Raw genomic sequence first — 19,024 nt, 5'->3', positions numbered from 1 at the left:
GACCAATCCTAGCCGTTATCGCGCTCTGAAAAAATAGCGACAGTTTCCCAAAACTACATTTCATTGACTTTCTAACGGTGTCAGTCCGTTTGAGTTTCATCGGTTGGGTCACATATTCGTACCAACATGTATTTAGCGATATTTTTCTCATATTACTAGGTTGCATCGCTTTTAACAGTGAAACGAATGACTGTGGCACTTAATTGAACTAACTTTGGACTGTGACCTGATCGATGAGATAAATGAGAAAATTGGCCTCCAAGAAATAACATTCTTCTTAACTTGACATGATTGTCGGAATTTGACAATTACACTGGGCGCTGTGGTAGCGTTTCAATTAAAAATTAAGATAAAAAAGTCATTTTTTTGCTGTGGGACCAATCCTAGCCATTAGCGCGCGCTGAAAAAATAGCGACAGATTCAAAAACTACATTTCATTGACTTTCGAACGGTATCAATCCGCTTCAGTTACAACGATTGCGTCACATATTCGTACCAACAGGTATTTAGCGAAATTTTTCTCATATTACTAGGTTGCGTCGCTTATAACAGTGAAACGATTAACTGTAAGACTTAATTGAACTAACTTTGGACTGTGACCTGATAAATGTGATAAATGAGACAATTGGACTCCAAGAAATAACATTCTTCTTAATTTGACAAGATTGCCGAAACTCAGAGATTACACTTGGCGCTGTGGTAGCGCTTTATTTAAGAATTTAGATAAATAAGTCATTATTTACTGTGGGACCAATCCTAGCCGTTATCGCGCTCTGAAGAAATAGCGACAGTTTCAAAAACTACATTTCATAGACTTTCTAACGGTGTCAGTCCGTTTGAGTTACAACGGTTGGATCACATATTCGTACCAACTTGTGTTTCTTGACATTTTTCAGGTATTACTAGGTTGTATGGCTTTTAACAGCGAAACGATTGACTGTGGGACTTAATTGAACTGCTTATGGACTGTGACACTATAAATGTGAAAGTGAGACAATTGGACTCCAAGAAATAACATTTTTCTTAATTTGAATTGATTGCCGAAACTCAGCGATTACACTGGGCGATGTGGCAGCGCTTCATTTAAGAATTAAGATAAGAAAGTCATTTTTTTACTGTGGGACTAATCCTGGCCGTTATCGCGCGCTGAAGAAACACCGACAGTTTCAAAAACTATATTTCATTGACTTTCTAACGGTGTCAGTCCGTTTGAGTTACAACGGTTGGGTCATATATTCGCACCAACATGTATTTAGCGATATTTTTCTCATATTTCTAGGTTGCATCGCTTTTAACAGTGAAACGATTGACTGTGGGACTAAATTGAACTAATTTTGGTCTGTGACCTTATAAATGTTTTAAATGAGACAAGTGGACTCCAAGAAATAACATTCTTTTTAATTTGACATGATTGCCGGAACTCAGCGATTACACTGGGCGCTGTTGTAGCGCTTCATTTAAGAATTTAGATAAATAAGTCATTCTTTACTGAGGGACCAATCCTATCCGTTATTGCGCGTGGAAGAAATAGCGACAGTTTCAAAAACTACATTTCATTGACTTTCTAACAGTATCAATCCGTTTGAGTTACAACAGTTGAGTCACATATTCGAACCAACATGTGTTTTTTGATATTTTTCAGGTATTGCTAGGTTGTATGGCTTTCAACAGCGAAACGATTGACTGTGGGACTTAATTGAACTGATTATGGACTGTGACCATATAAATGTGAAAGTGAGACAATTGGACTCCAAGAAATAACATTTTTCTTAACTTGACGTGATTGGCGGAGCTCAACGATTACACTGGGCTCTGTGGTAGCGCTTCATTTAAAAATTTAGATTAATAAGTCATTTTTTACTGTGGGAGCAATCCTAGCCGTTATCGCGCGCTGAAGAAATACCGACAGTTTCAAAAACTACATTTCATTGACTTTCTAACAGTATTAATCCGTTTGAGTTACAACGGTTGAGTCACATATTCGTACCAACATGTATTTCTTGATATTTTTCAAGTATTACTAGGTTGTATGGCTTTTAACAGCGAAATGATTGACTGTGGGTCTTCATTGAAAAAACTTTGGACAGTGACCTGATAAATGTGATAAATGAGACAATTGAACTCCAAGAAATAACATTCTTCTTAATTTGACATGATTGCCGAAACTCAGCGATTACACTGGGCGCTGTGGTAGCGCTTTATTTAAGAATTAAGATAAGAAAGTCATTTTTTACTGTGGGACCACTCCTAGCCGTTATCGCGCGCTGAAGAAACAGCGACAGTTTCAAAAACTACATTTCATTGACTTTCTAACGGTGTCAGTCCGTTTGAGTTACAACGGTTGGGTCATATATTCGCACCAACATGTATTTAGCGATATTTTTCTCATATTACTAGGTTGCATCGCTTTTAACAGTGAAACGATTGATTTTGGGACTAAATTGAACTGATTTTGGTCTGTGACCTTATAAATGTTATAAGTGAGACAAGTGGACTCCAAGAAGTAACATTCTTTTTAACTTGACATGATTGCCGGAACTCAGCGATTACACTGGGAGCTGTGGTAGCGCTTCATTTAAGAACTTAGATAAATAAGTCATTTTTTACTGTGGGACCAATTCTAGCCGTTATCGCGCGCTAAAGAAATAGCGACAGTTTCAAAAACTACATTTCATTGACTTTCTAACAGTATCAATCCGTTTGAGTTACAACAGTTGAGTCACATATTCGTACCAACATGTATTTTTTGATATTTTTCAGGTATTACTAGGTTGTATGGCTTTCAACAGCAAAACAATTGACTGTGGGACTTAATTGAATTGATTTTGGACTGTGACCCTATAAATGTGAAAGTGAGACAATTGGACTCCAAGAAATAACATTCTTCTTAATTTGACGTGATTGGCGGAACTCAACGATTACACTGGGCTCTGTGGTAGCGCATCATTTAAAAATTTAGATTAATAAGTCATTTTTTTACTGTGGGACCATTCCTAGCCGTTTTTGCGCGCAGAAGAAATAGCGACAGTTTCAGAAACTACATTTCATTGACTTTCTAACGGTGTCAGTCCGTTTGAATTACAACGGTTGGATCACATATTCGTACCAACATGTATTTAGCGATATTTTTCCGATATTACTAGGTTGCATCGCCCTTAACAATGAAACGATTGACTGTGGGACTTCATTGATATAACTTTTGACTGTGACCTGATAAATGTGATAAATGAGACAATTGGACTCCAAGAAATAACATTCTTCTTAATTTGACATGATTGCCGAAACTCAGCGATTACACTGGACGCTGTGGTAGCGCTTTATTTAAGAATTAAGATAAGAAAGTCATTTTTTTACCGTGGGACCAATCCTAGCCGTTATTGCGCGCTGAGGAAACAGAAACAGTTTCAAAAACTACATTTCATTGACTTTCTAACGGTGTGAGTCCGTATGAGTTACAACGGTTGGGTCATATATTCGCACCAACATGTATTTAGCGATATTTTTCATATATTACTAGGTTGCATCGCTTTTAACAGTGAAACGATTGATTTTGGGACTAGATTGAACTGATTATGGACTGTGACTCTATAAATGTGAAAGTGAGACAATTGGACTCCAAGAAATAACATTCTTCTTAATTTGACGTGATTGGCGGAACTCAACGATTACACTGGGCTCTGTGGTAGCGCTTCATTTAAAAATTTAGATTTATAAGTCATTCTTTACTGTGGGAGAAATCCTAGCCGTTATCACGCGCTGAAGAAATAGCGACAGTTTCAAAAACTACATTTCATTGACTTTCTAACGGTGTCAGTCCGTTTGAGTTACAACAGTTGAATCACATATTCGTACCAACATGTATTTAGCGATATTTTTCCGATATTACTAGGTTGCATCGCTTACAACAGTGAAACGATTGATTTTGGGCCTAAATTGAACTGATTTTGGTCTGTGACCTTATAAATGTTATAAGTGAGACAAGTGGACTCCAAGAAGTAACATTCTTTTTAACTTGACATGATTGCCGGAACTCAGCGATTACACTGGGCGCTGTGGTAGCGTTTCATTTAAGAACTTAGATAAATAAGTCATTTTTTACTGTGGGACCAATTCTAGCCGTTATCGCGCGCTAAAGAAATAGCGACAGTTTCAAAAACTACATTTCATTGACTTTCTAACAGTATCAATCCGTTTGAGTTACAACAGTTGAGTCACATATTTGTACCAACATGTATTTTTTGATATTTTTCAGGTATTACTAGGTTGTATGGCTTTCAACAGCGAAACAATTGACTGTGGGACTTAATTGAATTGATTATGGACTGTGACCCTATAAATGTGAAAGTGAGACAATTGGACTCCAAGAAATAACATTCTTCTTAATTTGACGTGATTGGCGGAACTCAACGATTACACTGGGCTCTGTGGTAGCGCATCATTTAAAAATTTAGATTAATAAGTCATTTTTTTACTGTGGGACCATTCCTAGCCGTTTTTGCGCGCAGAAGAAATAGCGACAGTTTCAGAAACTACATTTCATTGACTTTCTAACGGTGTCAGTCCGTTTGAATTACAACGGTTGGATCACATATTCGTACCAACATGTATTTAGCGATATTTTTCCGATATTACTAGGTTGCATCGCCTTTAACAATGAAACGATTGACTGTGGGACTTCATTGATATAACTTTGGACTGTGACCTGATAAATGTGATAAATGAGACAATTGGACTCCAAGAAATAACATTCTTCTTAATTTGACATGATTGCCGAAACTCAGCGATTACACTGGACGCTGTGGTAGCGCTTTATTTAAGAATTAAGATAAGAAAGTCATTTTTTTACTGTGGGACCAATCCTAGCCGTTATCGCGCGCTGAAAAAATAGCGACAGATTCAAAAACTACATTTCATTGACTTTCGAACGGTATCAATCCGCTTCAGTTACAACGATTGCGTCACATATTCGTACCAACAGGTATTTAGCGAAATTTTTCTCATATTACTAGGTTGCGTCGCTTATAACAGTGAAACGATTAACTGTAAGACTTAATTGAACTAACTTTGGACTGTGACCTGATAAATGTGATAAATGAGACAATTGGACTCCAAGAAATAACATTCTTCTTAATTTGACAAGATTGCCGAAACTCAGAGATTGCACTTGGCGCTGTGGTAGCGCTTTATTTAAGAATTTAGATAAATAAGTCATTATTTACTGTGGAACCAATCCTAGCCGTTATCGCGCTCTGAAGAAATAGCGACAGTTTCAAAAACTACATTTCATAGACTTTCTAACGGTGTCAGTCCGTTTGAGTTACAACGGTTGGATCACATATTCGTACCAACTTGTGTTTCTTGACATTTTTCAGGTATTACTAGGTTGTATGGCTTTTAACAGCGAAACGATTGACTGTGGGACTTAATTGAACTGCTTATGGACTGTGACACTATAAATGTGAAAGTGAGACAATTGGACTCCAAGAAATAACATTTTTCTTATTTTGAATTGATTGCCGAAACTCAGCGATTACACTGGGCGATGTGGCAGCGCTTCATTTAAGAATTAAGATAAGAAAGTCATTTTTTTACTGTGGGACTAATCCTGGCCGTTATCGCGCGCTGAAGAAACACCGACAGTTTAAAAAACTATATTTCATTGACTTTCTAACGGTGTCAGTCCGTTTGAGTTACAACGGTTGGGTCATATATTCGCACCAACATGTATTTAGCGATATTTTTCTCATATTTCTAGGTTGCATCGCTTTTAACAGTGAAACGATTGACTGTGGGACTAAATTGAACTAATTTTGGTCTGTGACCTTATAAATGTTTTAAATGAGACAAGTGGACTCCAAGAAATAACATTCTTTTTAATTTGACATGATTGCCGGAACTCAGCGATTACACTGGGCGCTGTTGTAGCGCTTCATTTAAGAATTTAGATAAATAAGTCATTCTTTACTGAGGGACCAATCCTATCCGTTATTGCGCGTGGAAGAAATAGCGACAGTTTCAAAAACTACATTTCATTGACTTTCTAACAGTATCAATCCGTTTGAGTTACAACAGTTGAGTCACATATTCGAACCAACATGTGTTTTTTGATATTTTTCAGGTATTGCTAGGTTGTATGGCTTTCAACAGCGAAACGATTGACTGTGGGACTTAATTGAACTGATTATGGACTGTGACCATATAAATGTGAAAGTGAGACAATTGGACTCCAAGAAATAACATTTTTCTTAACTTGACGTGATTGGCGGAGCTCAACGATTACACTGGGCTCTGTGGTAGCGCTTCATTTAAAAATTTAGATTAATAAGACATTTTTTACTGTGGGAGCAATCCTAGCCGTTATCGCGCGCTGAAGAAATACCGACAGTTTCAAAAGCTACATTTCATTGACTTTCTAACAGTATTAATCCGTTTGAGTTACAACGGTTGAGTCACATATTCGTACCAACATGTATTTCTTGATATTTTTCAAGTATTACTAGGTTGTATGGCTTTTAACAGCGAAATGATTGACTGTGGGTCTTCATTGAAAAAACTTTGGACAGTGACCTGATAAATGTGATAAATGAGACAATTGAACTCCAAGAAATAACATTCTTCTTAATTTGACATGATTGCCGAAACTCAGCGATTACACTGGGCGCTGTGGTAGCGCTTTATTTAAGAATTAAGATAAGAAAGTCATTTTTTACTGTGGGACCACTCCTAGCCGTTATCGCGCGCTGAAGAAACAGCGACAGTTTCAAAAACTACATTTCATTGACTTTCTAACGGTGTCAGTCCGTTTGAGTTACAACGGTTGGGTCATATATTCGCACCAACATGTATTTAGCGATATTTTTCTCATATTACTAGGTTGCATCGCTTTTAACAGTGAAACGATTGATTTTGGGACTAAATTGAACTGATTTTGGTCTGTGACCTTATAAATGTTATAAGTGAGACAAGTGGACTCCAAGAAGTAACATTCTTTTTAACTTGACATGATTGCCGGAACTCAGCGATTACACTGGGCGCTGTGGTAGCGCTTCATTTAAGAACTTAGATAAATAAGTCATTTTTTACTGTGGGACCAATTCTAGCCGTTATCGCGCGCTAAAGAAATAGCGACAGTTTCAAAAACTACATTTCATTGACTTTCTAACAGTATCAATCCGTTTGAGTTACAACAGTTGAGTCACATATTCGTACCAACATGTATTTTTTGATATTTTTCAGGTATTACTAGGTTGTATGGCTTTCAACAGCGAAACAATTGACTGTGGGACTTAATTGAATTGATTATGGACTGTGACCCTATAAATGTGAAAGTGAGACAATTGGACTCCAAGAAATAACATTCTTCTTAATTTGACGTGATTGGCGGAACTCAACGATTACACTGGGCTCTGTGGTAGCGCATCATTTAAAAATTTAGATTAATAAGTCATTTTTTTACTGTGGGACCATTCCTAGCCGTTTTTGCGCGCAGAAGAAATAGCGACAGTTTCAGAAACTACATTTCATTGACTTTCTAACGGTGTCAGTCCGTTTGAATTACAACGGTTGGATCACATATTCGTACCAACATGTATTTAGCGATATTTTTCCGATATTACTAGGTTGCATCGCCTTTAACAATGAAACGATTGACTGTGGGACTTCATTGATATAACTTTGGACTGTGACCTGATAAATGTGATAAATGAGACAATTGGACTCCAAGAAATAACATTCTTCTTAATTTGACATGATTGCCGAAACTCAGCGATTACACTGGACGCTGTGGTAGCGCTTTATTTAAGAATTAAGATAAGAAAGTCATTTTTTTACCGTGGGACCAATCCTAGCCGTTATCGCGCGCTGAGGAAACAGAAACAGTTTCAAAAATTACATTTCATTGACTTTCTAACGGTGTGAGTCCGTATGAGTTACAACGGTTGGGTCATATATTCGCACCAACATGTATTTAGCGATATTTTTCATATATTACTAGGTTGCATCGCTTTTAACAGTGAAACGATTGATTTTGGGACTAGATTGAACTGATTATGGACTGTGACTCTATAAATGTGAAAGTGAGACAATTGGACTCCAAGAAATAACATTCTTCTTAATTTGACGTGATTGGCGGAACTCAACGATTACACTGGGCTCTGTGGTAGCGCTTCATTTAAAAATTTAGATTTATAAGTCATTCTTTACTGTGGGAGAAATCCTAGCCGTTATCACGCGCTGAAGAAATAGCGACAGTTTCAAAAACTACATTTCATTGACTTTCTAACGGTGTCAGTCCGTTTGAGTTACAACAGTTGGATCACATATTCGTACCAACATGTATTTAGCGATATTTTTCCGATATTACTAGGTTGCATCGCTTACAACAGTGAAACGATTGATTTTGGGCCTAAATTGAACTGATTTTGGTCTGTGACCTTATAAATGTTATAAGTGAGACAAGTGGACTCCAAGAAGTAACATTCTTTTTAACTTGACATGATTGCCGGAACTCAGCGATTACACTGGGCGCTGTGGTAGCGCTTCATTTAAGAACTTAGATAAATAAGTCATTTTTTACTGTGGGACCAATTCTAGCCGTTATCGCGCGCTAAAGAAATAGCGACAGTTTCAAAAACTACATTTCATTGACTGTCTAACAGTATCAATCCGTTTGAGTTACAACAGTTGAGTCACATATTCGTACCAACATGTATTTTTTGATATTTTTCAGGTATTACTAGGTTGTATGGCTTTCAACAGCGAAACAATTGACTGTGGGACTTAATTGAATTGATTATGGACTGTGACCCTATAAATGTGAAAGTGAGACAATTGGACTCCAAGAAATAACATTCTTCTTAATTTGACGTGATTGGCGGAACTCAACGATTACACTGGGCTCTGTGGTAGCGCATCATTTAAAAATTTAGATTAATAAGTCATTTTTTTACTGTGGGACCATTCCTAGCCGTTTTTGCGCGCAGAAGAAATAGCGACAGTTTCAGAAACTACATTTCATTGACTTTCTAACGGTGTCAGTCCGTTTGAATTACAACGGTTGGATCACATATTCGTACCAACATGTATTTAGCGATATTTTTCCGATATTACTAGGTTGCATCGCCTTTAACAATGAAACGATTGACTGTGGGACTTCATTGATATAACTTTGGACTGTGACCTGATAAATGTGATAAATGAGACAATTGGACTCCAAGAAATAACATTCTTCTTAATTTGACATGATTGCCGAAACTCAGCGATTACACTGGACGCTGTGGTAGCGCTTTATTTAAGAATTAAGATAAGAAAGTCATTTTTTTACCGTGGGACCAATCCTAGCCGTTATCGCGCGCTGAGGAAACAGAAACAATTTCAAAAACTACATTTCATTGACTTTCTAACGGTGTGAGTCCGTATGAGTTACAACGGTTGGGTCATATATTCGCACCAACATGTATTTAGCGATATTTTTCATATATTACTAGGTTGCATCGCTTTTAACAGTGAAACGATTGATTTTGGGACTAGATTGAACTGATTATGGACTGTGACTCTATAAATGTGAAAGTGAGACAATTGGACTCCAAGAAATAACATTCTTCTTAATTTGACGTGATTGGCGGAACTCAACGATTACACTGGGCTCTGTGGTAGCGCTTCATTTAAAAATTTAGATTTATAAGTCATTCTTTACTGTGGGAGAAATCCTAGCCGTTATCACGCGCTGAAGAAATAGCGACAGTTTCAAAAACTACATTTCATTGACTTTCTAACGGTGTCAGTCCGTTTGAGTGACAACAGTTGGATCACATATTTGTACCAACATGTATTTTTTGATATTTTTTAGGTAATACTAGGTTGTATGGCTTTCAACAGTGAAGCGATTGACTGTGGGACTTAATTGAACTGATTATGGACTGTGACCCTATAAATGTAAAAGTGAGACAAGTGGACTCCAAGAAAAAACATTCTTTTTAACTTGACATGATTGCCGGAACTCAGCGATTATACTGGGCGCTGTGGAAGCGCTTCATTTAAGAATTTAGATAAATAAGTCATTTTTTACTGTGGGAGCAATCCTAGCCGTTATCGCGCGCTGAAGAAATAGCGACAGTTTCAAAAACTACATTTCATTGACTTTCTAAAAGTATCAATCCGTTTGAGTTACAACAGTTGAGTCACATATTCGTACCAACATGTATTTTTTGATATTTTTCAGGTATTACTAGGTTTTATGGCTTTCAACAGCGAAACGATTGACTGTGGGACTTAATTGAACTGATTATAAACTGAGACCCTATAAATTTGAAAGTGAGACAATTGGACTCCAAGAAATAACATTCTTCTTAATTTGACGTGATTGGCGGAACTCAACGATTACACTGGGCCCTGTGGTAGCGCTTCATTCAAAAATTTAGATTAATAAGTCATTTTTACTTTGGGAGCAATCCTAGCCGTTATCACGCGCTGAAGAAATAGCGACAGTTTCAAAAACTACATTTCATTGACTTTCTAACAGTATCAATCCGTTTGAGTTGCAACAGTTGAGTCACATATTCGTACCAATATGTATTTTTTATATTTTTCAGGTATTACTAGGTTTTATGGCTTTCAACAGGGAAACGATTGACTGTGGAACTTAATTGAACTGATTATGGACTGAGACCCTATAAATGTGAAAGTGAGACAATTGGACTCCAAGAAATAACATTCTTCTTAATTTGACGTGATTGGCGGAACTCAACGATTACACTGGGCTCTGTGGTATGCGCTTCATTTAAAAATTTAGATTAATAAGTCATTTTTTACTGTGGGAGCAATCCTAGCCGTTATCACGCGCTGAAGAAATGGCGACAGTTTCAAAAACTACATTTCATTGACTTTCTAACAATATCAATCCATTTGAGTTACAACAGTTGAGTCACATATTCGTACCAACATGTATTTTTTGATATTTTTTAGGTAATACTAGGTTGTATGGCTTTCAATAGTGAAGCGATTGACTGTGGGACTTAATTGAACTGATTATGGACTGTGACCCTATAAATGTAAAAGTGAGACAATTGGACTCCAAGAAATAACATTCTTTTTAACTTGACATGATTGCCGGAATTCAGCGATTATACTGGGCGCTGTGGAAGCGCTTCATTTAAGAATTTAGATAAATAAGTCATTTTTTACTGTGGGAGCAATCCTAGCCGTTATCGCGCGCTGAAGAAATAGTGACAGTTTCAAAAACTACATTTCATTGACTTTCGAAAAGTATCAATCCGTTTGAGTTACAACAGTTGAGTCACATATTCGTACCAACATGTATTTTTTGATATTTTTCAGGTATTACTAGGTTTTATGGCTTTCAACAGCGAAACGATTGACTGTGGGACTTAATTGAACTGATTATAAACTGAGACCTTATAAATTTGAAAGTGAGACAATTGGACTCCAAGAAATAACATTCTTCTTAATTTGACGTGATTGGCGGAACTCAACGATTACACTGGGCCCTGTGGTAGCGCTTCATTCAAAAATTTAGATTAATAAGTCATTTTTACTTTGGGAGCAATCCTAGCCGTTATCACGCGCTGAAGAAATAGCGACAGTTTCAAAAACTACATTTCATTGACTTTCTAACAGTATCAATCCGTTTGAGTTGCAACAGTTGAGTCACATATTCGTACCAACATGTATTTTTTGATATTTTTATGGTAATACTAGGTTGTATGGCGTTCAACAGTAAAGCGATTGACTGTGGGACTTAATTGAACTGATTATGGACTGTGACCCTATAAATGTAAAAGTGAGGCAATTGGACTCCAAGAAATAACATTCTTCTTAATTTGACGTGATTGACGGAACTCAACGATTACACTGGGCTCTGTGGTAGCGCTTTATTTAAAAATTTAGATTAATAATTCATTTTTTACTGTGGGAGCCTTCCTAGCCGTTATCACGCGCTGAGGAAATAGCGACAGTTTCAAAAACTACATTTCATTGACTTTCTAACGGTGTCAGTCCGTTTGAGTTACAACAATTGGATCACATATTCGTACCAACATGTATTTAGCGATATTTTTCCGATATTACTAGGTTGCATCGCTTTTAACAGTGAAACGAACGACTGTGGGACTAAATTGATATAACTTTGGACTGTGACCTGATAAATGTGATAAATGAGACAATTGGACTCCAAGAAATAACATTCTTCTTAATTTGACATGATTGCCGAAACTCAGCGATTACACTGGACGCTGTGGTAGCGCTTTATTTAAGAATTAAGATAAGAAAGTCATTTTTTTACCGTGGGACCAATCCTAGCCGTTATCGCGCGCTGAGGAAACAGAAACAGTTTCAAAAATTACATTTCATTGACTTTCTAACGGTGTGAGTCCGTATGAGTTACAACGGTTGGGTCATATATTCGCACCAACATGTATTTAGCGATATTTTTCATATATTACTAGGTTGCATCGCTTTTAACAGTGAAACGATTGATTTTGGGACTAGATTGAACTGATTATGGACTGTGACTCTATAAATGTGAAAGTGAGACAATTGGACTCCAAGAAATAACATTCTTCTTAATTTGACGTGATTGGCGGAACTCAACGATTACACTGGGCTCTGTGGTAGCGCTTCATTTAAAAATTTAGATTTATAAGTCATTCTTTACTGTGGGAGAAATCCTAGCCGTTATCACGCGCTGAAGAAATAGCGACAGTTTCAAAAACTACATTTCATTGACTTTCTAACGGTGTCAGTCCGTTTGAGTTACAACAGTTGGATCACATATTCGTACCAACATGTATTTAGCGATATTTTTCCGATATTACTAGGTTGCATCGCTTACAACAGTGAAACGATTGATTTTGGGCCTAAATTGAACTGATTTTGGTCTGTGACCTTATAAATGTTATAAGTGAGACAAGTGGACTCCAAGAAGTAACATTCTTTTTAACTTGACATGATTGCCGGAACTCAGCGATTACACTGGGCGCTGTGGTAGCGCTTCATTTAAGAACTTAGATAAATAAGTCATTTTTTACTGTGGGACCAATTCTAGCCGTTATCGCGCGCTAAAGAAATAGCGACAGTTTCAAAAACTACATTTCATTGACTGTCTAACAGTATCAATCCGTTTGAGTTACAACAGTTGAGTCACATATTCGTACCAACATGTATTTTTTGATATTTTTCAGGTATTACTAGGTTGTATGGCTTTCAACAGCGAAACAATTGACTGTGGGACTTAATTGAATTGATTATGGACTGTGACCCTATAAATGTGAAAGTGAGACAATTGGACTCCAAGAAATAACATTCTTCTTAATTTGACGTGATTGGCGGAACTCAACGATTACACTGGGCTCTGTGGTAGCGCATCATTTAAAAATTTAGATTAATAAGTCATTTTTTTACTGTGGGACCATTCCTAGCCGTTTTTGCGCGCAGAAGAAATAGCGACAGTTTCAGAAACTACATTTCATTGACTTTCTAACGGTGTCAGTCCGTTTGAATTACAACGGTTGGATCACATATTCGTACCAACATGTATTTAGCGATATTTTTCCGATATTACTAGGTTGCATCGCCTTTAACAATGAAACGATTGACTGTGGGACTTCATTGATATAACTTTGGACTGTGACCTGATAAATGTGATAAATGAGACAATTGGACTCCAAGAAATAACATTCTTCTTAATTTGACATGATTGCCGAAACTCAGCGATTACACTGGACGCTGTGGTAGCGCTTTATTTAAGAATTAAGATAAGAAAGTCATTTTTTTACCGTGGGACCAATCCTAGCCGTTATCGCGCGCTGAGGAAACAGAAACAGTTTCAAAAACTACATTTCATTGACTTTCTAACGGTGTGAGTCCGTATGAGTTACAACGGTTGGGTCATATATTCGCACCAACATGTATTTAGCGATATTTTTCATATATTACTAGGTTGCATCGCTTTTAACAGTGAAACGATTGATTTTGGGACTAGATTGAACTGATTATGGACTGTGACTCTATAAATGTGAAAGTGAGACAATTGGACTCCAAGAAATAACATTCTTCTTAATTTGACGTGATTGGCGGAACTCAACGATTACACTGGGCTCTGTGGTAGCGCTTCATTTAAAAATTTAGATTTATAAGTCATTCTTTACTGTGGGAGAAATCCTAGCCGTTATCACGCGCTGAAGAAATAGCGACAGTTTCAAAAACTACATTTCATTGACTTTCTAACGGTGTCAGTCCGTTTGAGTGACAACAGTTGGATCACATATTTGTACCAACATGTATTTTTTGATATTTTTTAGGTAATACTAGGTTGTATGGCTTTCAACAGTGAAGCGATTGACTGTGGGACTTAATTGAACTGATTATGGACTGTGACCCTATAAATGTAAAAGTGAGACAAGTGGACTCCAAGAAAAAACATTCTTTTTAACTTGACATGATTGCCGGAACTCAGCGATTATACTGGGCGCTGTGGAAGCGCTTCATTTAAGAATTTAGATAAATAAGTCATTTTTTACTGTGGGAGCAATCCTAGCCGTTATCGCGCGCTGAAGAAATAGCGACAGTTTCAAAAACTACATTTCATTGACTTTCTAAAAGTATCAATCCGTTTGAGTTACAACAGTTGAGTCACATATTCGTACCAACATGTATTTTTTGATATTTTTCAGGTATTACTAGGTTTTATGGCTTTCAACAGCGAAACGATTGACTGTGGGACTTAATTGAACTGATTATAAACTGAGACCCTATAAATTTGAAAGTGAGACAATTGGACTCCAAGAAATAACATTCTTCTTAATTTGACGTGATTGGCGGAACTCAACGATTACACTGGGCCCTGTGGTAGCGCTTCATTCAAAAATTTAGATTAATAAGTCATTTTTACTTTGGGAGCAATCCTAGCCGTTATCACGCGCTGAAGAAATAGCGACAGTTTCAAAAACTACATTTCATTGACTTTCTAACAGTATCAATCCGTTTGAGTTGCAACAGTTGAGTCACATATTCGTACCAATATGTATTTTTTATATTTTTCAGGTATTACTAGGTTTTATGGCTTTCAACAGGGAAACGATTGACTGTGGAACTTAATTGAACTGATTATGGACTGAGACCCTATAAATGTGAAAGTGAGACAATTGGACTCCAAGAAATAACATTCTTCTTAATTTGACGTGATTGGCGGAACTCAACGATTACACTGGGCTCTGTGGTATGCGCTTCATTTAAAAATTTAGATTAATAAGTCATTTTTTACTGTGGGAGCAATCCTAGCCGTTATCACGCGCTGAAGAAATGGCGACAGTTTCAAAAACTACATTTCATTGACTTTCTAACAATATCAATCCATTTGAGTTACAACAGTTGAGTCACATATTCGTACCAACATGTATTTTTTGATATTTTTTAGGTAATACTAGGTTGTATGGCTTTCAATAGTGAAGCGATTGACTGTGGGACTTAATTGAACTGATTATGGACTGTGACCCTATAAATGTAAAAGTGAGACAATTGGACTCCAAGAAATAACATTCTTTTTAACTTGACATGATTGCCGGAATTCAGCGATTATACTGGGCGCTGTGGAAGCGCTTCATTTAAGAATTTAGATAAATAAGTCATTTTTTACTGTGGGAGCAATCCTAGCCGTTATCGCGCGCTGAAGAAATAGTGACAGTTTCAAAAACTACATTTCATTGACTTTCGAAAAGTATCAATCCGTTTGAGTTACAACAGTTGAGTCACATATTCGTACCAACATGTATTTTTTGATATTTTTCAGGTATTACTAGGTTTTATGGCTTTCAACAGCGAAACGATTGACTGTGGGACTTAATTGAACTGATTATAAACTGAGAACCTATAAATTTGAAAGTGAGACAATTGGACTCCAAGAAATAACATTCTTCTTAATTTGACGTGATTGGCGGAACTCAACGATTACACTGGGCCCTGTGGTAGCGCTTCATTCAAAAATTTAGATTAATAAGTCATTTTTACTTTGGGAGCAATCCTAGCCGTTATCACGCGCTGAAGAAATAGCGACAGTTTCAAAAACTACATTTCATTGACTTTCTAACAGTATCAATCCGTTTGAGTTGCAACAGTTGAGTCACATATTCGTACCAACATGTATTTTTTGATATTTTTATGGTAATACTAGGTTGTATGGCGTTCAACAGTAAAGCGATTGACTGTGGGACTTAATTGAACTGATTATGGACTGTGACCCTATAAATGTAAAAGTGAGGCAATTGGACTCCAAGAAATAACATTCTTCTTAATTTGACGTGATTGACGGAACTCAACGATTACACTGGGCTCTGTGGTAGCGCTTTATTTAAAAATTTAGATTAATAATTCATTTTTTACTGTGGGAGCCTTCCTAGCCGTTATCACGCGCTGAGGAAATAGCGACAGTTTCAAAAACTACATTTCATTGACTTTCTAACGGTGTCAGTCCGTTTGAGTTACAACAATTGGATCACATATTCGTACCAACATGTATTTAGCGATATTTTTCCGATATTACTAGGTTGCATCGCTTTTAACAGTGAAACGAACGACTGTGGGACTAAATTGAACTGATTTTAGTCTGTGACCTTCTAAATGTTATAAGTGAGACAAGTGGACTCCAAGAAATAACATTCTTTTTAATTTGACATGATTGCCGGAACTCAGCGATTACACTGGACGCTGTGATAGCGCTTCATTTAAGAATTAACATAAGAAAGTCATTTTTTTACTGTGTGACCAATCCTAGCCGTTATAGCGCGCTCAAGAAATAGCAACAGTTTCCAAAACTACATTTTATTGACTTTCTAACAGTATTAATCCGTTTGAGTTACAACGGTTGAGTCACATATTCGTACCAACATGTATTCCTTGATATTTTTCCGATATTACTAGGTTGTATGGCTTTTAACTGCGAAGTGATTGACTGTGGGACTTAATTGAACTGATTATGGACTGTGACCCTATAAATGTGAAAGTGAGACAATTGGACTCCAAAAAATAACATTCTTCTTAATTTGACATGATTGCAGAAACTCAGCGATTACACTGGACGCTGTGGTAGCGACTCATTTAAGAATTGGTATAGTAAAGTCATTTTTTTACTGTGTGACCAATCCTAGACGTTATAGCGCGCTCAAGAAATAGCGACAGTTTCCAAAACTACATTTCATTGACTTTCTAACGGCGTCAGTTCGTTTGAGTTTCAACGGTTGGGTCACATATTCGTACCAACATGTACTTAGCAATATTTTTCTCATATTACTAGGTTGCATCGCTTTTAACAGTGAAACGAATGACTGTGGAACTAAATTGAACTGATTTTAGTGTGGGACCTTCTAAATGTTATAAGTCAGACATGTGGACTCCAAGAAATATCATTCTTTTTAATTTGACATGATTGCCGGAACTCAGCGATTACACTGGGCGCTGTGGTAGCGTTTCATTTAAGAATTTAGATAAATAATTCATTTTTCACTGTGGGACCAATCCTAGCCATTAGCGCGCGCTGAAGAAATAGAGACAGTTTCAAATACTACATTTCACTGACTTTCTAACGGTGTCTGTCCGTTTGAGTTTCAACGATTTGGTCACATATTCGCATCTACATGTATTTAGCGATATTTATCTGATATTACTAGGTTGCATCGCTTTTAACAGTGAAAGGATTGACTGTGGGACTTAATTGAACTAACTTTGGACTGTGACATGATCGATGTCATAAATGAGAAAATTGGACTCCAAGAAATAACATTCTTCTTAATTTGACATGATTGCCGGAAATTAGAAATTACACTGGGCGCTGTGGTAGCGCTTCAATTGAAAATTAAGATAAAAAAGACATTTTTTACTGTGGGACCAATCCTAGGCGTCAGCGCACGCCGAAGAAATAGCGACAGTTTCAAAACTACATTTCATTGACTTTCTAACGGTGTCAGTCCGTTTGAGTTACAACAGTTGGATTACATATTCGTACCAACATGTATTTAGCGATATTTTTCCGATATTACTAGGTTGCATCGCCTTTAACAATGAAACGATTGACTGTGGGACTTAATTGAACTAACTTTGGACTGTGACCTGATAAATGTGATAAATGAGACAATTGGACTCCAGGAAATAACATTCTTCTTAATTTGTCATGATTGCCGAAACACAGCGATTACACTGGGCGCTGCGGTAGCGCTTCATTTAAGAATTAAGATAAAAAAAGTCATTTTTTTACTGTGGTATCATTCCTAGCCGTTATCACGCGCTGAAGAAACAGCAACAGTTTCAAAAACTACATTTCATTGACTTTCTAACGGTGTCAGTCCGTATGAGTTACAACGGTTGGGTCATATATTCGCACCAACATGTATTTAGCGATATTTTTCATATAATACTAGGTTGCATCGCTTTTAACAGTGAAACGATTGATTTTGGGACTAAATTGAACTGATTTTGGTCTGTGACCTTATAAATGTTATAAGTGAGACAAGTGGACTCCAAGAAATAACATTCTTTTTAACTTGACATGATTGCCGGAACTCAGCGATTACACTGGGCGCTGTGGTAGCGCTTCATTTAAGAATTTAGATAAATAAGTCATTTTTTTACTGTGGTATCATTCCTAGCCGTTATCACGCGCTGAAGAAACAGCAACAGTTTCAAAAACTACATTTCATTGACTTTCTAACGGTGTCAGTCCGTATGAGTTACAACGGTTGGGTCATATATTCGCACCAACATGTATTTAGCGATATTTTTCATATAATACTAGGTTGCATCGCTTTTAACAGTGAAACGATTGATTTTGGGACTAAATTGACCTGATTTTGGTCTGTGACCTTATAAATGTTATAAGTGAGACAAGTGGACTCCAAGAAATAACATTCTTTTTAACTTGACATGATTGCCGGAACTCAGCGATTACACTGGGCGCTGTGGTAGCGCTTCATTTAAGAATTTAGATAAATAAGTCATTTTTACTGTGGAACCAATCCTAGCC

The sequence above is a fragment of the Hydractinia symbiolongicarpus genome, chromosome 2 (assembly GCF_029227915.1).
Source record: "Hydractinia symbiolongicarpus strain clone_291-10 chromosome 2, HSymV2.1, whole genome shotgun sequence".
Classification (NCBI taxonomy): Eukaryota; Metazoa; Cnidaria; class Hydrozoa; order Anthoathecata; family Hydractiniidae; genus Hydractinia; species Hydractinia symbiolongicarpus.
This window is presented reverse-complemented; position numbering follows the sequence as displayed.